The sequence below is a fragment of the Herpailurus yagouaroundi genome, unplaced genomic scaffold (assembly GCF_014898765.1).
Source record: "Herpailurus yagouaroundi ecotype Mexico unplaced genomic scaffold, PumYag 185, whole genome shotgun sequence".
Taxonomy (NCBI): domain Eukaryota; kingdom Metazoa; phylum Chordata; class Mammalia; order Carnivora; family Felidae; genus Herpailurus; species Herpailurus yagouaroundi.
In genome coordinates, this window is record NW_024412416.1 from 4046146 (window position 1) to 4067767 (window position 21622).

Sequence of the window (21622 nt, forward strand, 5' to 3'; positions counted from 1 at the left end):
GGGGCGGCCCGGCCGGGGCGCGGACTTGGGGCCCCCGCGCGGTGACCCTCCGCCCCCGAGCCGGCCCCGGGCGCGCGGTCAACTCCGGGGCCTGTGTGTGCGAGCGCGCGGAGCAGTGTGTCGTGCTCCGCGGCGGGGTTCGTGACAAGCCGAATGGAAATAGAAGTTTTCTTGGAAGGGGAGCAGACCGAGTAATCCTGACCCCCCCCCCGGCGTAGGAATAGTGGGTTCGGACTCTGCTTGGAGCGGGTTGGGGGTGAGGGAGTGCGGAAGGAGCCGGGCTGAGGCTCCGGCCTCGGACACGACGGAGTAAGAGGCTCAGGGGGAGAAGTTGAAATACTCTGTCGGAGTGACTAATGCTTGTGAGTATATAAAGTAATTTGAAAAAGCAGGATTGATTTCTCCTTGGCGTCTCCGTGAGCAGTAGGCGCTGTGAGTCAGGGAGCCACCGTGCTAATAACACGATTAACTCCTTGCATCTGCTCGCTCGATGGGAGCACACGGCGGTGAGGGGCCGTCCGTTTTCAGGGAACAGTTATGTAGCCCGATTTACAGATGAGGAAACTGACGCCCTCGGTGGTCGGGCGACTGCCCCCGGGGAGGGGGGGCAGCCGACGGGCGTTTGTGGAGGGTGGGACATTTGGTGCCTCCGCAGAGGGGAAGTCACAGCCTGCCAGGGGGCGTGGGGCTGGCGCTGGGGGTCAGGGAACCAGAGTTTCCGCGTCTCTGCCTCCTGCTGTGTGCTCAGCGCCCTCCAGACCGCTGCTGGGTGCGTCTGGAGATGTTGGTTTTCTCTGTGGGATCGGGGAGGAGTGGAAGGGGCGACATGGTCCTGGTGGCCTGACCTAGCTCCCGTGGGTCAGCGGCTGCATTGCGCCTTACTCCAGGCCGTTTCTGGAGTCCTCTTTCCCGGCCAACTTCACCTGTCGGGGTCTGGAGGACCCAGAGGCAGGCCAAGAGGAGTTTGGGTGAAGTGTGAGGGTTCTCCAGAGCTCCATGAGCAGGTGGGGGTGGGGGGTGGGGGGGTGGCGAGAGGGGCCTAGAGATTCGCCTGAGACGTTGGCGTCAGTCCAGGAGATTTCCCACACGGAGAAACTGGGGGTGATTTTACCAGAGGCACGCCGGCTGGGAAGCGGGTTTTCTGTAACATTTCCAGTGACCTCTTGGTAGATTATGAAAAGGCCGCTCTCTATGCAGTGGGAATCTTTGAGGCTCTCAGATTTCATACTTAAAAAAAAAAAAAAGAAAGAAATTGATGGGGAAGAAGGAGTTGGCAAATGTAGGTCTCCAGATAGAAGATAAAAGGGGTCTGATCATTTTAACTCTCTCCCTCCCTCCCCCAGACAACACAAAACCGACTCAACACACTTGCGTGATCCAGAAACAGACGTTGGAACTCTGTTGGTTGAGATCAAATAGTTCTGTGGAAATGAAAGTGTTTCCTCATGAAAGCTGAAAGAAAATGTCAAGATAATTTGTGTTTGTGGAGCATCGGGGAGGAGTGGCTTGGGGGAATCTTGTGAAAACGGAGTGTGGCTTTCACGGAGTTCTACCGTCGTTCGGTACGTGGCTGTTACTCCCTTCGTGTAGGTGAGGGCCGGTCTGCAAGTCCTGCCTACTTCTGCCAGTTTTAATATACGCGCTTCTTCCGTAATTGAGGTGTGCAGACGAACCAGGGCAGTAAATTGAAGTGGAGTTAAGGCTGGATAAGCCGTTCAGGCAGAGGAGGGTGGAGGGAGCTATTGTCACCCAAAATAGAACCAATGTCATCCTTTCCGAGAGTGGAGTAGGACGAGGGGAAGGAGGAAAGGGCAGCCAGTAGAGAACCTCATCGCGGCCCTCCCCGTAGCCCTGTCACGGCTCCACTGTGTAGACGTGGCCCAGACTTAAGAGAAAAAAAAAGAAAAAAATCTGAGTTTACTTCTCCCACTTCAGATGCTTGTCCTCTTTCAGACACTCACTGTTTCCGCTTCTCTTCTGTGAAGTGTTTTGCGTTAAGTGTGTGGTTTCCCCAGTAAGGTTGTGTTTTGACTCCCGAGGCAGCTGTTGGCACACCCTCTCTCCTCCTCAGACCTCCGTCTGTCCCCTCCCCGCCACACCTTGCCTCCCTCCGCGAACAAAACAGGAGCCACGGACCAAGGAGAGTCTCATCTCCCTGTGGCCCCGTGTCTTGCCTCCCACCTGTTTCACCCACTTGTCCCACCACCCTGTCCCCCTCTCACCTCGTCAGGCAACGTCGCTCTGTTCTTCCACATCCCTCCGCCCAGGCTCTTTTCCCATCAGTATACAAACATGCTTTGGTTCAGGGCCGTCCAGTAGAACTTTCCACACTGATGGAAAAGTGCTGTGTCTGCATGGCCCAATTTGGCCGGCCCCAGCCACCTGTGGCTCTAGGGCACTTGAAACGTGGCTAGTGTGACCGAGGGCCTGAGTTTGTAATTTAATTTCCATCGAAATGGCCACATATGGTGGTGGCCGCCATGTTGGAGAGCACCACCATAGCTTCTGTCATTTTGCATCTCTCTCCTGCTTCTTTGCTTCCCTTCCCCAGAAAACATCTGTCCCAAAGCCACTGCGTCCACTGGCTTTCTTCGCCTACCATTTGATTACCCTCCACACCCTGCAGTGCCACCCCGACTGTGGGGTGGCTGCTAGCCTGTGCCCTTGCCTTAGCCTCTTGGCCGTTGCCGGCCCCCCCCCCCCAACAACTGCCCCACCCTCCTCCAGCCAGCTTCTGGCCGCCACACTCCCCTGCTTTTCTGCTCCCCTTCCTGATGGCTCCTGTCCAGTCTTGCACCTCTGTCTGACCTCTGAATGATGGGCCGCTTACGGATCGGACCTGCTTCCTCTGTGCGGTCAACACTCCCTTCCTAGGTAACGTTATCCACCCACCCCTGCTGGTGACTCCCACGTTTTTATTTCCAACACAGCCCTTCTGGGGGCCTCCAACTCTTGTCCATGAACGAGCTCCTGATGCCCCTTCCATTTCTGACCTTCCCTTTATCTTCTCCATCCCAGTCAGTGGCCCCACCGTCCACCCGCTTGCTAAGAATCATCCTTGCTTCTCCTCTCCCTTACCTTCCATGTCCACGCTGTCAGTGGGCCCCGTGGTTCTACTTCTGGGATACTGTCTGGTGTCCACCTGTCCCCATGATCATAGCCCCCACACTGGTCCTGGCCACCATTGCCTCTTTCCTGGACCAGCTCCCACTCTGGGTATCTCCAGTCCATTCTCCATACGGGGGCCCAATTAGCTGGCTTTAAAAATTGCAAATCGGATCAGGTCACCTCGCACACCCTGCAGCCACAGGGGGATGGCTTGTGCCTCATCTCTAGTGTCCCATGTCCATCCCTCACTGCCTTCTGCTAACGTGAGCCTCATTTCTTCTCTTGCCCTGCTCGGGGGTGGGGGGGGGCGGGGGAGCCCTCTTTGAACTTGCTCTTCCCTCTGCCTGGGAGGTTCTTGTCCTAGCTCTGCAAATACCTTCCTCCTCATGCTTCAGATTCCCACATCAGGGTCACCTGCAGAGCCTTTCCCACCCCTGCCGTTCCTTGCGAACACAGCCACGCCTATTTGTCTGCGATTACTCACCACAGCGCACCTCCAATCATGTGGGCTTTTTTTTTTCCTTTCTTTTTTTTTTTTTTTTAACTTATTTACAGTCTGTCCTCCTTGCTGGCATCCCACAAGGGTAGGGGCTTACCTTTGTCACCTGTGTCTCCTAACACCTGGCATAGTGACAGGCCCCTTGTAGGCCCCGGTACTTTTTTGATGGAGTTAATGCTTGAATGTGGTGGGCAGCCTTGCTTGGATGCTGGCCTGGGAGCTGTGATAATTTTGGGATCACCTTTTATATGGCTTGCTTAATTGAGGGTTACAAGGGCCAAGAGAGAAAGAAATCACATTTGGATGCAATTTTCTTTTAATGCTAAAGCAAGCCATTTAGCTTTTGTTATGACTTGGGTTAATTTTCAGGCTGTCAGCTGTCATCCGAGTATTGGGGTTATAAATTATCTTTTTACTCGCCTGCAAAAGGTAACAGAAAAGCCAGCTTGCCTGCTGTTGTGACTCTTGGCTGATTTTGTCAGTGTTTACAAACAAGACCGGCTGTGGTCCTGTCAGGCTTTGGTTTACACTCCTTTAGTTTGTCCGGCCAAGATTACGTTGCACCGCGTGGTAACAATCGCGGTGATCTAATACCTTGGGCCTCCTTTCGGTAACCGATACTGGGTAGCTTTCCTTTGATGTTCATTCCTTCTCGTGTAATTTTCCATTCCTCCCGCAGAGTATGAACTTTGCTTTTGGGTTCGTGTTGACAAAAACAGATACGGTCTCTCAGATCTGTTGAAGGAACTTGTCTTTCTTGGTTCTGTCTTGGGCTTTCTAAACTTCACTTGACTAAGGTTCCTTCGATCTGTTCGTCTGTAAGGCATTTATTGGGAGGGTCTGTTGGGAGACTCAGGATGAGCAGACCTACTAGGTCACTCCTGCCCTTAACAGAGATTGTATTTCCGAATCGGAGGTAAAGCCACGTGTAGAAGTACCAGCTTTATGTGTGTGTTTCAACGAAATGTTGTAACGCAAAGGGTGTCAGCGGCAGTGCCCGCCTATTTGGGACATGTAGGACAGATGCCCCCGTATGCTACAGGGACTACCAGGGCGCTGTTAGCGTTGATGATCACCGTCCTCACGTACATAGGCAGCCCTTAGTGTCACATTCCGTGTCAGAATTGGAAGAATATACAATGGAGTAGGCACTAACTAGGCGTGTATGGAATGCATGCATGCATGCATGCATGAATGAATAGCAATGAATGACTACTCTTTGGGTTGACCTTCACTTTGGGGGACGTGCCATCATTCTTGCTGGAAACAGACTCAGAGCAAAGCAGGTGGTTTGTTCTTGTCAAGTGGACTTCATGACTTGTGTCAATAGTGGGTTACTTTTCTGTAACGGCTCCCGGGGAACTAGAGTTAAATGTGCGGTCACCCTCGGCAGACTTACCAGCCCTCGTCCGTTACCTTTATTCCTTGTTCTGTCGGATGGCCCTTCCTTTGCTCTTACTTCTCTCTCTCTCTCTTTTTTTTTTTAACAAAATGAAAATAGCTTTGCTTTTCTTCCCCTAATTATAAAAATGTTGCACGTTCATACTAAAAAATAACAGCATGAAGAAGGAAGTGAAAATTACTTGTCATCCCACATCTCAGGGATAGCCTCCCTGGGCAATCAGATGTCTGTCTTTGCAGATTTCTCTGCATGTACGTGTGTCTCTGTGTCTAGATGTAGGTCTACCTAGAACAAATGTATTTTTAACGAAATGGAATCATCTACATCTGTTTTGTAACATAAGTTTTTCAACTTAAAATACCTTGAGTGGACATCTTTTCATGACGGTGACTATAAATATACATCATCTCTCTTTTTTTTTTAACTTTTTATATGTTTATTCATTTTGGAAAGAGAGAGACAGAGCACAAGCAGGGGTGGGGCAGAGAGAGAGGGGGACACCGAATCCGAAGCAGGCTCCAGGCTCTGAGCTGTCAGCACAGAGCCCGACGCGGGGCTTAAACTCACGAACCGTTGTGAGGTCATGGCCTGAGCTGAAGTCGGACACTCAGCCGACTGAGCCGCCCAGGTGCCCCAAATATATGTCATCTTTTAAATCCACACCTACTTGTAATTTGTCGTTTTGCTAAATTTTATACATCTTTGTAAACTCGCTTAAATCCTCTGTAGAACAAGGCAGGGTATTAAAAAAAAAAAAAAAAGACATTTTGACAATTCCTTCAAGCAATCAGTTGCTCTAAATGAATTACCAAAGGAAAGAAATGGTAGAGAAACCAGGATCACAATTAACATCGGGTAATTTGCAGTGGCTGCGTAATTTTGGGTGAGTCACTGCTCCTTAGTGAATCTTGGTGAGAACATCAAGAATTCATCGTTGTTGCTAAGGGTGGTTGGTGGACAAGGACCCAGCTGCTCAAACTATTTCTGCTTGTTTGGAAATATCAGGGCAGAGTGATTCCGCTTGCAGACCTGGACAGGAAGGTTCTCCGTGAGCAGAAAGCACGGTGCTTCAAAGCCCTTTGTCTGGTGGGCACCGCGGCCCCTCCTTTGGAGAATTCCCTTGGCGAGAGGGCTGGCAGGGACATATATACTGGAAGGACGTTCTATTCCCTGCTTCAGTTGTGAGGCAATTAACACACACACACACACACACACACACACACACACAAGCTGGATAAATCCTGTGACATGTCTCAGCCAACACAGGCAGGGGCGCCTGGGTGGCTCAGTCGGTTGCATCCAGTTCTTTGTTTTCCGTATTTCTAGACACCGTGCACATAGGCTGCCCTCGGTCGTGTTACGGGTTTGGAGGTGAGCACTGGCATCGTGGCCCAGTTTCCTAGTGGGGCGCGCTTGTGTGGGAAGGTAGCGGGTTGGAAGTCTCTGCTCAACTACGGCAGAGTCTCCAGTAGTTCTGCCTCTGAGCGCTGTTAGTCATATGGTATCGTTCTGGGAGAATTTATTTAAACTATAGTTCGAATTAGCTCGTTAGAATAAAAATATGCTTGTGGGGAACACATTTAGACATTTGTCAACGACTAGAGAGATTTAAGGAGAAAAACACATTTTTATTCACAACCCTGGTTGATAGTCGTATTATTATTATTATTATTATTATTATTATTATTATTATTACTCAGCTGGGGAATTGGGGACCGGGGTGTCGCCACCAGCCAAAGAGTTTAGCCTGAGAGATGTGCATTGAGAAATCCCTTGGCGGGGGGGCCTTGGGTAGCGCAGTCAGTTGAGTGTCTGACTTCGGCTCAGGTCATGATCTTGCGGTTCGGTTTGTGAGTTCGAGCCCCACATTGGGCTCTCTACTGTCAGCGCGAAGCCTGCTTCAGGTCCTCTGTCCCCCCTCTCTCTGCCCCTCCCCCATTCACACTCTCTCTAAAAAATAAATAAAACATCAAAATAATAATAATAAAAAAGAAATCTCTTGGCGTGCAGGTGTCCTCCAGCCGAATGGAGGCTGGGTCCCGCTAAGGGAGGGGCTCTGGCAGGCCCCTTTCTTTGTGCCTTGTCCTGGGGAAGTCACAGGCAGTGGCACCTGAGGCCGTTTGGGGGGGGGGGGGACTGAGCCCATTTGTCCTCTGGGTCTTGGGCAGGGGGGCACTGTTGTCTGTGGATTATTGGGTAGGGGGTGTCCACAGGGATCCAATTAGTGAGGAATATTGCAGACCCTGCTGCCTGGGTATTGGATTCCTTCTGGGATCTTTAATTGGGAAAACTTTTAATGGAGTTGCTCAGATACATGGAGGAAAGGAGAGGCGCTTTGACTTGTGTTGTCCTCTGGGAGGGAGGTGAAAGAGAAGGTCCTCGTGGGGAAAAGGAGTGGAGCTGTTCTGGGAGGCTCCAAAGGGCCGGGAGAGGAGCTTCTAGTAGAGCACGTGCCCAGGCAGATTTGAGCTCTGAAGGTCGGGAAAGAGCTCTCTGACGCCTCCGAGTGACTCAAGAGAGAACTTTCATTCTTACGTGGTGGCCAGTTCACTGTCATAGAGGGCCGCCTGTCGGGGGGGCGGGGGGCTGGGGGGGGGGACACGGAGGAGGGTTAAATGCAGTCAGATCCCCAGCCCCTGGCTGTGTGAGCTTGGACAAGTCATTTCATCTCTCAGATGTCACTGTCTTCATCTGTTTTTTTAATTTTTTTTTAACGTTTATTTATTTTTGAGACAGAGACAGAGCATGAACGGGGGAGGGTCAGAGAGAGAGGGAGACACAGAATCTGAAACAGGCTCTGGGCTCTGAGCGGTCAGCACAGAGCCCAACGCGGGGCTCGAACTCACGGACCGCGAGATCATGACCCGAGCCGAAGTCGGACGCTTAACCGACTGAGCCACCCAGGTGCCCCCATGTCTTCATCTGTTAAATGCACAGTAAAGTGACCACAAACAAGGGAATGTGTGTGAAGCGTCCAGCATAGTGCCCGACACATAAGTACTCAGCATGTGGTGGCCAGGTCTGTGATTACTGTCATCGACATCACCATCGTTTCTGCTTTGGGTGGGGATTTGGCAGCTGACCCCTGAGGAACCTTCTGGAATATGTGGCCAGAGTGTCCCTGATCTTTGATCCTCTCGGCTGCTTGCTCCCAGTCCTGAGCGGTGCTGGAGTCGTTCCCGTCATCGGGTGACCCTGACGATATGAAGTTTGCCCTCTGGAGCGTTGCTCGCAGCACAAAACCCCACAGGCTGTGTGGGTGGAGGGCAGTCACCGGCAGAGGATGGGCACGGTCAGGAGAGCCGACCCACATTTGCCAACAAGAACGCCAGGCTGCCGGCCGGTTGCTTTCACGGGGAGGGGTAAGTGTGGGCAACGAAATGAGAGGTCGCTCCCCACTGTGGGTTCAGACTAACGACTTACGTTGCTGGTCAGAGAGCCCGTCGTGTGATCATTCACTCGTTCCTTCAAGAAATTCAAGAGGCCATCCACTTTGGGGTGCCAGGAACAGAGTGGTGAATGTTTGTGGTCCCATGACGCTTACAGTGTAGTGAGGAAGGTGGACATTAAACAGACATTACCTAAGGGATCAATATGGGGCCGGGGGCCGTGTGGGCTATGCACCCGCGGGTTTCAGGGCCTGGCGTTTCGTGGCCCTCACCCGCTCCCAGGGGTCTGAACTCCCTCCTCACCCCCCCCCAACTCTTCATCAGCTCCTGCCTGACCAATGACCACCACTTAGCTGCTGAGCGCCATCTCTGGGCCAGGAGCCAAGAAGTTAGAGGTTGTAGAACAGGGGCTCTGCCCTCCCAAGAGAGAAGGATGGTGAGCAGGACATTAGGGCAACGAGATGAGCCTCGTTCTTGCAATACGAACAAGGATAACATGCTTCCCTCTGCGAGAGGTTTGAGAAGGCTTCTTGAAGGAGGTGACCTTCAAACTGGGTCTTGAAGGGTGGGTAGGAGTTTCCCAGGCAGAGGAGTAGGAGTTTGGGGTGGGCGACGGGAGACATTTAGATGGGGAGAGCTGCTTATGCCCACGGGAAGCGACGAGGCATGGAGGTCCAGCACAGAGACCCTGGACTCAATCCTAGCGTCCCGTTCACTTGGCTGCATGACCCAGAGCGAGACACTGCCTGCCTTCGAGCTTTAGTTTCCTCCTCTGTGAAGTTAGCATAATGATGGCACCAACATCATAGGGTGGTTGTGAGGGTTAAAGGCAACACATTTTGATAGGCTGTAGCTGTGAGTTCTGGGCAGAGAGGGGAGGGAGAACGTCGAGTACACGGCCGGGTCCAGTGCTCAGAAGGTCAGGAGGGTACAGGCATGAGGGAAAGGCCTTCGTGGCAGGGTGTTGGGACTTAATCCCGTGGGTGGCAAGGAGCCAGCCAGGGGCGAGGCCACAGGTAGGGGAGTCCTGGTACCAAAGAATGAGGCCTGGCAGAGGCGGCAGGCAGGGAGCTCGGGGAGCAGATGACTGGAGGCAGGAGGAGGAAGTGTGGTGTATGCCAAGGAGTTGTGGACTCAGTCTGCAGGCAATGAGAGGACATTTTTAGGCTTGAAGACGAGAATGATACTTGGGTGGAGAACATCGTTCCAGAGACAGTAGTGAGGGGGGCGGTGTGGAGGGTTAATGGATTGGGGAGAAGAGGCTTACCGGACCGAGCTGCAGTCTGCTTGCAGAATGTCAGGAGGAGAAGGGGTGGAGGGAGAGAGAAGACGTGACACAGGTGTATGTGGTGTCAACCCCCTCCTGTTCTGTAACGGATCCGGGACAGGCTTGGGGAATGCACGTGATACGAGAAAACAGAAAATATATGCAAGGGGCCTCGCTGGGGCTGGGAGGGCTTGAGGATCTTTCCTAGAGAGTTGTTAAATCGGGGCACAAATGGAGCCATCCGTTCCTGAGATGCTGGTAGGTTGGAACTGTTGTGTTTATACTACATCCCATTGAACTCCTACGGCAGCCCTCGAGTTCGTCGTTGGGGAAACTGGCCTGGGGAGATTCCATGATCTGTTCAAGGTCCCAGAGGAAGGTGGCAGAATTTGGGAATCCAGCTTGAGTCTGAGAGCAAAGTCCGTGTTCTTGAGATGCACTTCCTGGGGGCCAGATCCCCTGTGGAAGTCATGTGGCCAGTGGACCCACGGCTCTTGATTGCTGGGCTGAGAGAAAGGGAGAGGCTGGTTCCACAGGGTGGCCTCTCTAAGTAGAAATTCGGCTCTGGAGCTCAGCAGTCAAGGTAGAACCAGAGGTACAGATTTGGGAGCTGTCACCTCTGGATTCGGTCTCTCAAGGAGAGGACGGGTCAGGGAGATGACCCGTGCAGCTCTGGGTAAGAGTGACAGTTGAAGGGATGGAGAAGGAGCCAGTAGATGAGACAGAGAGGCCAGAAGAGAAGACACTAGGCGGGGCGGCTGCTCTTGGGCGGAGGCCTTGGAAAGCCTGGAGAAGGGTGGGGACCTACGCGTACCCCAACCACCACTGTGTGGGGAATGGTGTTAGGGCAGGGTGGATTCTAAGGGGAGCTCTAGCCCAGAGTAAAGCTCCAATCCATTTAAGGCCTTTCAAGGAGTGGGTATGTGGTGAGGAGTGGACCATCTGGCTGAAAATGCAGGAGAGCTTGTGGGCGAGTCAGGGTGGAAGGAAGCTTGACTTTGTGTGATAAACTGAGCGTGTCGGGAGCTGAGGGCAAAGAAGAGGAAGAGATTGAAGATACTAGAAAAAGCGAGAGCCGGTGAGGCTGGGGGCAGGAGGCAGCTAGAGCAGGAGCCTCAGGGGAGGAGTAAGCCTCTGGAGGGGCCCTGGAGAGTCGTCCCCTGAGACCAGGCGAAGGAGCAGGAATGGAGGCATCCTGAGGCCACGGCGGGAAGGGGAACGAGGGGCTGGGTGACTCTGGTTGGCTGGCTGTTCCTTCTCAGCCTGAGCTAAGGAACTGAGCGGAGGGCCGGGGTAGATCGGGAAGAAGTAAATGGTTTGGTGCATCTGGTCGTGGAGGTCGGGGCCGGGAGTGAGCTGGAGGCACATCCACATTGGTGAGTAGCCTTGAGGGCTCAGTTGAGGGTCCCAAGAGCGTGAGCCTGTGAAGGTGCCAGTCACCACAGCTAGAAAACTCGCTAACACGCCCGGCGACCTGGGAGCGAGAGCAGAGGTGGGTGGTCCCGGCCCCAGACGGTGGGCGTTACAGAGACGGCCACCCTGTCTGGACTCCTAGCGCCGTGCCGTCCACAGTGGGGGGACGCTGCGCAGACGGAGGGGGAGCTGCTCTGTCCCCATCAGTCACCTTTCTGCCCTCGCTCCTCCGAGTAGCCATTGTTCTGTTGTAATAATTATTCCAGACCCTTTCTAAAAAACGCATTAAAATTCTTGCCAGCATGACCTCTTCGAGTAATGAGATCTGTAAGTTTATTAACCTCTGTGAGAAGTGGATTTCCTTGCTCCACGGGAGCAGATAATCTCTTGGAGGGACGTACATTAATGTGCTGACCCGGAGGGTGAGCTCGACGCCTGAGGGTTGGAGGAGGGTGGTGGCGGCTTCTCGGTGCCCACGCACCACCCCCCCCCCCAGCCCCCTCCTGGCCTAGCAGGTGTCTCGTGGAAGATGGGCTGGTTGCTCCTGCACGTCAGTCTCTGCTCAGCCCCATTCAGGGAGTCTCACCATGGCCCAGAGCCGAGATGGTCAGAGAAACCGAGTCATAAAAATACCGTGTCGCTTTAGATGAGCCTCATTCTTTAAAAAAGGCTTTTTTTAATGTTTATTTATTTTTGAGAGAGAGAGACAGAGCAGGAGCCGGGGAGGGGCAGAGAGAGAGGGAGACCCAGAATCCAAAGCAGGCTCCGGGCTCCGAGCTGTCCGCACAGAGCCCGACACGGGGCTCAAACTCACAGACTGTGAGATCATGACCTGAGCTGAAGTTGGACGCCCAACTGACTGAGCCGCCCAGGCGCCCCTTATTCTTTAAGAAGGGGAGAGGAGGAGATGGGAGCACAGAGTCTTGTGCAGACAGGAATATCTAGACTGCGTGTTCTTTCACAGAGGACTGGGAATACACCAGAGCTGGCATGGGCATTAGGATATCTGCCCTGTGACCGTGTTGAAACACATCCTCTGTCATCCCGGTGTCAGCCTTCACCTGGGCACATGGATCGAACGGTTGACGTAAGCTCCTTGCAAGGCCTCCGGCTCGGTAGCAGTGATCTGTGACTTCTTCCTCCTTAGTTGGCATTTCAGGCCTGCTGTAACCTAGCCTGACCTGCCTGCCTTCTGGGTACACTGAGGACTTGGCCCATGCCCCCCTGTGTCGTTAATCACACAAAACATGTCATTATGATGCAGGGTTATGTCAACATATTACCGTGATCTGCGTCTCCCCCATCGTGGTCAACCAGACCGGCACAGTCCAATAGAAACATCAGTGCCACATACGGAATTTCTCATGTTCTAATGTCCACATTAAAAAAACAAAAAGAGGGGCACCTGGGTGGCTCAGTCGGTTAAGTATCTGACTCTTGATTTCGGCACAGGTCATGGTCCCAAGGTTGTGGGGTCGAGCCCCACATCAGGCTCTATGCTGAGTGTGGAGCCTCCTTAGGATTCTCTCTCTCCCTCTGCCCCTCTCCCCTGCTTGCACTCTCTTTCTCTCTCTCTCTCTGTCTCTCTCGAAGATAAAATGAAAACAGTAAACACGCAAAAAGAAACAGGTGAAATGAGTTCAATGTATTTTAAGCCAGTGTACCCAAAACATCATCATTTCAACATGGAATCAATAATGAGTAAATGAGACATGGTTTCTCTTACCACGGAATTTACATTTTGGTGAAGGAGAAAGACTCCTGTTGTCTCCCCATTACCAAAAAAACAAAAACAAAGCAAAAGACCAGTTGTAAATGGATTTGCAAACAAAATGACTGCAGGTTGTGCGAGGGAAAGCCACAAGGGCTGAGACGGACTTGGGAGCGTGTGGCTCCAGACACCTCCCCGAAGACGTGACATTTAAGCTGCTGCCTCGTGTGAAGGACAGGAACAGAGCATTCCAGGTAGAGGGGAGAGCAGGTGTACAGACCGAGAGTGGGCAGGAGCTTCCTGGAGTGTTTGAGAAATTGAAGTCAGTGAGATTGGAGGGTTTTACCAGGGAGGTGACCCACTCCTCAGCTTGTAAGAAGATCCCCCTGTGCTCTGTGGAGCCTGGACGGGCAGGGGGCGAGTGCTGAAGCAAGAGCTGGGGTTCCTGGGCTCCGGGTGACCGGTGACAGAGGGCACTGCCCGAGGTTAAGAAGGTGGCAGAGGAGAGGGGAAGGAACGGGAGCTTGGAGATGGGTTTGCCAGGACCTTCGGAGGGACTAGCTGTGGGGTAAGGGATGAGAGAGAGGAAGGAAATAAGGAGGACTCCTGTGGTTTCTGGGTTAAGCACCCAGTAGATGTGGGGAAGCCTGGAGGAGGAGCAGGTCAGGAGTGAGGCCGGGGGAGTCAAGGTCAGGGATCCACGTGTCCCGCTTGAGGTGGTGAGTGGAGCTGGGGAGAAGGCAGGTCACTACACGCATGTGGGGCTCAGCAGACGTCAGGCTGGAGGTGGGACAAGGTCATGGTGGAGGGAGGGTGGGCAGGGGAGGAGGGGGCTGGGGGCTGAGCCCAGAGCACCCCTTGTCTCCTCGCTGGTACTGGACGAGGAGCCGGCCAAGAAGTTGGGGGAGGAGCGTCTCGGGAGGAGGGCTTGGACCCCCCACGCTGCACTGCTGAGAACTGCACTCTGAGCAGATGGCAGTGGCACCTGCTGATGGCCCTGACGTGAGCTGGGTCAGTGGTGAGGTGGGGCTGGGAGCCTCGTGCTGGGACAACGAAGGAGGCTGGGAAGGGGGTTGGCTGTTAAGGGAGCAGAGAGTAGGACGATCTCATAAGAGGCTGCCGGTGAAGGAAAAGTGTATTTAAGGGGCGCCTGGGTGGCTCAGTCGGTTGAGTATCCGACTTCAGCTCAGGTCACGATCTCATGGTTTGTGATTCTGAGCCCCCAGTCAGGCCCTCTGCTGTCAGTGCAGAGCACGCTTCGGATCCTCTGTCTCCTGATCTCTCTGCCCCTCCCCTGCCGTTCTCGTTCTTTCTCTCTCTCAAAAAAAGCAAGCAAACAAAGCAAATGTATCTAAGGTAGGAGAGCCCCAGCACACGTGGATGCTGGCAGGGATGACGGGGGAGCCTCGGCCCTGAGAAGATGGCAGAGGTGGGGTTCAGCACCGGGAAGGACTGTGCCTTGGAGGGGCGAGGGAGGCGCCCTGCCACGGGAAGGAGGGGAGGGGGCCACAGTAGGAGCAGATACAGGCAGGTGTGCATTTGGTGGAAGATACCTGGGCTCTGGTGGTGCTCCTGGTTTCTCCAAGAAGCATGGGGCGGGGTCATGTGCCGAGAGAGCCGGGGTGGAGGGCAGGGTGTGGGAACATGGAGAAGAAGGTGCGGGTTGTCTGGGAGTGGGTGGCGGGCCTGCTAGAGAGCCTCAAGCTTGTGCACCATTGCTGACTGACAGTTTGAGGTCAGAGAACCGGAATTTACAGGGAGACGTGTCCGCCCAGTTTTGGGGATGTTGCCCGCTGGCCTGGGTGTGGGCCTGGAGGAGGTGGACGGCGGGGCGCACCGGGCTGGGGCGGAGGGTGTTCACGCGGGACGGGTGGCAGGGACAGACCCCCCCAGGCTGGGTAGGGGGCGTGGAGGGAGAGCGTGAGGCCGGGAGGTGGCTGGTGGAGAGCGAGCCGGGCAGTGGATCGGAGGAGTCTGTGGGGTGGGAGGTACCTCCGTGCTGGAAAGTCTCGCACCCGGAGGGGGGGTTCTCCCGGTGGCGAGGGGTCCCACGGACGGCTGTGGGAGAGCGCCCTGAAGGGGTGAAGAGGGCCTTGCAGCGGAGGACAAGGAGCTGAGTCCGGGGCGTTGGGGGTCATCCACGTGTGTGGTGACAGTGACAGGAGGTGGGCAGAGGGCGAAGCTGGGCCCGGAGCCGAAGCCCCTGATCAGTGGCAGGAAGTGACGCGGAGGCTGGCGAGCTTGGCTGCAAGGCAGGTGGTGGGGATGGCCGGGCTCCGAGGCCATGGCGAGAGCCACGTGTGGGGGCCGCCGGGACCCGAATCCTCTGCCTCCCCTGTATTCTCCTTACCTGCGAGGCAAGAGGCACAGAGCAGTGTGGGTGCGGGTGTGTGCGTGGCCGTGCGGCCTTCAGGGACTGGCCCGGTTTCGGGGAAGGCGGGAAGGTGCGGGGAACACCCCTGCGGCTGGGCTGCCGGTGCCTGCCGACCTCAGGACAGATTTCGGGGAGTCCCTGGAGAAGGGGGCGGTGCGGGGAGGAGCCTGGAGCCTGAGTGGGGCCGAGTGACCGAGAAAGGGGGGAGTGCTCACGTCCTGGGTTGTGGTCGTGGGCACATCTCCCCGGGCCTGGGAGGGACTCAGGGCCTTCTAGTGGGAAGGTGAGCTCCGTGTTGAGTCCGCCCCGATGATGCGTTCGTCCCAAACGCTGATGGACGCTTTGAAGACCTCAGTCAAGTGTGACACGGCAGGAATAAAGGAGGTGGTGGTCTGCTTTGCCGTGCAGCCGGATGCTGGGTTCTGGCACCGGAGTTCATCCCGGTTTAGACGTGTGCAAGGATGTCTTCAGGAGGAGCGGAGCGGGAGCGGTCTGGACACGTTCCGAGAGGGGGGTTCGAAGGAGGCCGTCTTTTGTTTTTTAAAGTTTGTTTATTTTTGAGAGAGTGTGTGTGCGAGGGGAGTAGGGGAGGGGCAGAGAGAGAGGGAGAGAGAGAATCCCAAGCAGGCTCCGCGCTGTCAGCACGGAGCCCGGCGTGGGGCTCGAACTCATGAACTGAGATGATGACCTGAGCTGAAACCAAGAGTTGGACGCTTAACCGACTGAGCCGCCCAGGCGCCTGAAGGAGGGTGTCTTAAGGAGTGGTCTCTCCATGCAGCTCGGGGGTCCGTGAACACCCCTTCCCCAAACTCCATGGAGAGTTCTGTGAATGTGCTTTTCTGGGGAGGTATCCATCGTTTTTATCAGATTTTCAAAGGGGTCTCTGACCAAAAAGAGATGAGAGCCACTGTTGAAAAGACTTGGGGGTGCATTTAACTGGCGAGGGAGAACTGGGGCCGGAGGGTGAGGGCAGGGGGAGAGGAGAGCGGTTTGCACGCAGACAGCCAGCCATCCTTCGGGGCTCACTCTGTGTGGACTCAGCTGCCGGAACCCGGCTCAGTGAGAGGGAGGCATAGGGTTTGGCTCTGCGGGCATCTGGGGGAACCTGTGAGCGCCTGTCACAGGTGGGGTACGCATCGGGCTGGTGACAGCAGGTGGGGGTCGGGGGCTGTGACTGGCAGAAACTCCGTCCAGATCTTCCGTTCTGATGAAGAACGGCTTGGGGTGTGACCGGGTTTTCTCCGTCCTCAGGGAGAGCATCTCATGGGCTGAGCTTTGCTGGGGAGACGAGGCCCCCGTGGGTGCTCAGGTGTGCAGCTCTGGGCTGCAGGGGCCCCCGGAAGCCTGCCTTTCTGGAGCCGCGAGAATTAAAGATCATTCTGGGGAGCGGGCCCTCCACCTGTTCGGGGGCCTCAGCTGGCTCCTCTGTGGTGTGGGGACTGTGTTCTCCGTGGTGTTGTCTGAGCTTACCCCCACGTCCCATTCAGGGTGGGGAGCCCCCCTCGTGGGCCCTGTCGCGCACCCACGCGGTCTGCGGCACTGGGTTCCCTTCCCCCGTGTGGCACCCTGTGGCACTCGTGGGCCTGGGTTGAGCACAGCTTTCTCCCCCAGCGGGCCCTGCGTGTCCCGAGGGACGGTTGGACTCCTGCCCTACTTTGGCACAGACAAGTGACTCCTGTGAGACAAAAGTGATGATTAATTGAGTTTGGCTTTGTCAGAGCTTCCTCTTTTTTTGTTTTTATGTTTTGTTTTCTTCTTTCAATCTTTTTTTTTTTTTTTTTCCCTAAAAGCAGGCATGCCTCACCAAGGATGGAATATTCTGGAAAACTGGAATTGGAATTCCACGAGTCTGATTGAAAGCCTTACCACTCGCTTTAAGGAAGGGAGCTAAAAAAAGCCACTCCTTGGCTTCTCCCATGAATTTTAAACGTCCTGGAAGCTTTGCCCACAAAGGAAACAATGTCTCATTCCTTAAATAATTAAGTAGAGTATCCTGAGAATGGGGTGTCACCCAGGCCTGGTCACGCTGGAGCCTCTGGGGGCCCGTCCCTCAAGGGGAGAGCCTGGTGGGTGCTCCCGGAGGTTCTCCTCAGGAGAATCAGAAAATCGGTGCGGCTTCCGACAGCTGCCTTTCACGCATTCGGTGTAATTGGCACCACCCTGGCGATGTCCTGAAAGAGGATGACGGTGGCCAGCTTTGCCCTGAGAGGCTCCGTCCATCCGTCGTTTGTGTCTCGGTCTTATGTGTCGTTGGCCTTCTGTGTCCCCTCACTGCCACGTGACTGCCCACGAGAGAGGACAGTGGCCTCAGGCCAAGCCTGTATCCTCGCAACCACTGTCGTACTGGCACTGGCTTCTGTGTGTACTTGGTAGAAATTTCTGGAAAACGTGTGTAGGGAAGAGAAGGCTATTCCTGGCAGAAAGCCTTCCCTCCAGGAGCAGCGGTGGGATCTCAGCACTGGCCGGCTATTCCCCCGCTGTCTGCCCCACTCTGTGATCACCCAGGATCTATGTCACCGAGGCCACAGAATGGCACGTGCCGGGCAGACGTAGGGTCATAACGGACGGTCATTGTGGCATCTTTGTCTGTTTCCGTAGAAGAGCGAGTTCAGCCAGGGTGAGGGGAACTATCTTTATTGCGTATTTCCCTAAAGGTTTATGATTTATGGATGAGGAAACCGGGGTTCAGAGGGGTTCAGTTGGGGAAGGGAAGACCGCTGGGCCAGATCTGGTGGGGCTGGTGACGGGGATGTGTGTCGTTCGACTTCTGAGGCTCATGCTCCGCGAAACTTCTGCAGTTTGGCCAGGAAGACGGCCCTTGTTTCAAAAGTTCAACTTATGGTGGGGCGCCTGGGTGGCTCAGTTGGTTAAGCATCTGACTTTGGCTCAGGTCATGATCTGGAGCCCTACATCGGTCTCTGTGCTGACTGCTCAGAGCCCGGAGCCTGCTTCACACTCTCTGTGCGTCTCTCTCTCTCGGTCTCTGCCCCTCCCCTGCTCACACTGTGTTTCTCTCTCAAAAATAAACAAACATTAAAAAAAAAAAAAAAAAGTACAACTTGTGCCCTAAACTTTGGTTTAGAAGGACATGTCCCCAGGAAGTTCTGTCAGTACACCTGTATCTTTTTTTTAAGTTTATTTATTTATTTTGAGAGAGAAAGAGAGAGCAGGCATGGGGGAGGTACAGAGAGAGAGAGGGAGAGAGAGAATCCCAAGCAGGCCCCTCGCTTTCAGCACAGAGCCCGATGTGGGGCTCGATCCCATGAACTGAGCCAAAGTCAAGAGTTGAGTGCTTAACCGCCTGAGCCCCCCAGGCACCCCAGTCAGTACGCCTTTAAAAGGGAGGGTTCAAAGCAGGGATTTGCTCTGATGGGCCCTCACAGCTGTTCACACATCTGTCTGAGTGTTCCACAGATTTCTTCCGCCCAGAATCTACTGAGCCGTCGTTTTTGTCTTTCCTTCCTCATCCTTCTGCCTCCCGCTTTCTCCCTGGGTCCTTTTATTCTCAGATTTCAGTGGACATTCTCAGAAGGATGTAATTCTTTAGTGTCGTTGAAGTGAACGTTGTGATCACATCTACCGAGACGGGTTTCAGATCACGCGATAGGAATCTACATTCTGCATCTCCCATAAGTAAGTCCCTGTGGGCCTCCGTCTACATGTGATGAGTTGTATCCGTATCAATCTCGACAGGAGCAGGACTGTAAGTTCTGCAAAACCCACGTGCTCACCCTCCTCGTGGCAGCAGGTCAGGATCTCTCAGATTTGTCAGTGGTTCTTGCTGTACGTGGTTGTCTGCTCTCTTTGCCTCAAAGATGCATGAGAGCCCGCCCGCCCGCCCGCCCTCCCTCCCTTCCTTCCTTCCTTCCTTCCTTCCTTCCCTCCCTCCTTCCTCCCTCCCTCCCTTCCTCCCTTCCTTCCTTCCTTCCTTCCTTCCTTCCTTCCTTCCTTCCTCCGTTCCTTCTTTCTTTCCTTCCTTCCCTCCTTCCCTCCTTCCTCCCCTCCCCTCCCCTCCCCTCCCCCCCAAGCGCTCTAGCTGTGATGTTGTAGCTGGGACTCTCCCGCCTGTAATAGAAGGTTTTGCCCATGAGACCTAACTGGGAAAAGTGCCTCAGTGATGGGGTTTTCAGGCCTGGTTTTCCAATCAAATGGCACTTTGTCTCCGTAGAAGTTGAGGGTTTCAGGCCCCTTCATCCTAGGTAAGGGGTCAGACTGAGTCTGAAGTAGTGAAATGTGTTCTCCATGCGTCTTGTAAAACTTGTTTGGTTTATTCATCTGCCCCTTTCCCTGGAGCCGGTCTCTCACCCACGAATGGTTAAGCTAACCCGGTGAATGACAGGTGCAGCTTGAAGAGGAAGAGACAGGCTGGAAATTGACCTGATACCTAGATGGGACCTTGTTAAGTGTGGGTTTTTTTTTTTTTTTTTTCCCTAGAAGAAGTTCATGGTGAGGGTCTTCTAGGTAATCGGGTTTTATTTTATTTATTTATTTTTTTTAATTTTTTTTTCAACGTTTTTATTTATTTTTGGGACAGAGAGAGACAGAGCATGAACGGGGGAGGGGCAGAGAGAGAGGGAGACACAGAATCAGAAACAGGCTCCAGGCTCTGAGCCATCAGCCCAGAGCCCGACGCGGGGCTCGAACTCCCGGACCGCGAGATGGTGACCTGGCTGAAGTCGGACGCTTAACCGACTGCGCCACCCAGGCGCCCCTGTAATCGGGTTTTAGAATGAACATTTTCAAGTGATCTCTGGAACTGTTCTTGGTAACTGATAGCATCAGTTTCCCCTCATCTGTAGGACCACATCTTTGCATGGCAGAGACAGAAACCACTGTATGTGCTCCTATCTCTGTGTCCAAGGGCTTCTGGTGTGTCCTTGGGTTTATCAGAGCCAACAGCTTAGTTTAGGTCGCCTGGGTCAAGGTGGCAGCCAGCGGGAGCGGAGCTGAGCTCCAGGTGGAGGTTACCTTGTAAACAGCAGTTAGCCCAGCAGTGAGTGCCTTACATCCTACCTGTGCTCCAGCATCCAGTCAGTTAAGTAATATTTGTCGAGTACCTCCAAGAGCGGCTGAGATGGATTTGGCCCTGTCCTTGTAGGGAAAGTGGATGTTGAGTAATTACAAAACAGTTCATTATAATTCATTAATTCAACAAGTATTTGTTTAGTGTCTATATTTGTGCTAAGAGCTCTTCACTTATTGAGGATATCGGTAACCAGACAGACGAGGAACCCTGTCTTCATGAAGCTCATGTTTGAACGACACGTACAATAAGTTAAAATAGAGCAAATAGGGGCGCCTGGGTGGCTCGGTTGGTTGAGCGTCCACCTCTTGATTTCGGCTCAGGTCGTGATCTCACAATTCAGGAGTTTGAGCCCCACATGCTTTGGATTCTCTTTCCCTCTCGCTCTGTCCCTCCCCTGCTCACTTGCTCTTTGTCTCTCTGTCTCTCTCTGTCTCTCTCTCTCAAAATAAATAAACTTTAAGAAATGAGTCAAATATAACAAGTAAATTTTGTGGCGTAAGGGAGGAATACTTTTCCTCTCTTCCTTTTCAGATTCTTCGCTGGTCTAATAATTTAAATGGACATAAAACAGATTAAGAAGAGAAAATGTTAACTATGTACGGGAGCCCCAAAGATACGGGGCTCGAAGAAGCGACCAAAGCAGGCAGCCTTTTCACCTTTTAGACAAAGAACCAATAAACTTGGGCAGAATTGAGGAGACAGGTTTGAGCTTGGTGTGCTGGATGAGTGAAGAAGTAACAGGGTTTGGTTACACAGCCTTCGAGCCTTGGATTTCCCGTCTCTGGTGATAAGGATGCCCTTCGTCCTCCTGGTCCAGGGAGGACATCTTCACATGGGAGACTCACCTCCTGCTTTTAGGGAGACAAAGAAGACTCAGATTATCCTTCTCGAACCTGATGTTTCTAAAGTAACTTCAGGGGCACGTGGGTGGCTCAGTCGGTTGAGCATCCGACTTGTGATTTCGGCTGAGGTCGTGATCTCACTGTTCGTGAGTTCAAGCCCCGCATCAGGGTCTGTGCTGACAGTGTGGAGCCTGCTTGGGATTCTCTCTCTCTCTTTCTCTCTCTCTCTCTCTCTCTCTCTCTCTGCCTGCCCCTCCTCCCCTAAAAGAAAGAAATAAACTTTAAAAAAAAAAAAGTGACCTTAATTAAAAATAACAAGTATGCCAAAGCGTTGTATTTGGGGGTGGCAGGTGTTAAGTGCCATGGGAAACCAGTGGGTAAAGATGGCTGGAAGTATGACAGGCTGGGCTGGAGGGGGTATCTGCTTGCAGAGGGAGAGGCAGGAAATGAAGATTCTGGATAGGCTGGAATTACAAATACCGGGCAGGTTATGACTGAGGGTTGCGGGGCTGAGGGGAGAGAAAAGGTGGGGGGAGGCTCATCTGTGTGTGTGTATTGAAATGACTGAGAAGGCTGGAGTCATGTAGGAGA

The 21622-nt window shown here is 53.7% G+C and overlaps 1 protein-coding gene across 2 annotated transcripts in view; it reads left to right on the forward strand.

The window, feature by feature from the left end:
* The window catches only part of HOMER2 (homer scaffold protein 2), a 106752-nt gene that overhangs the window by 9064 nt on the left and 76066 nt on the right, over positions 1 to 21622 (forward strand). The window lies entirely within an intron of this gene.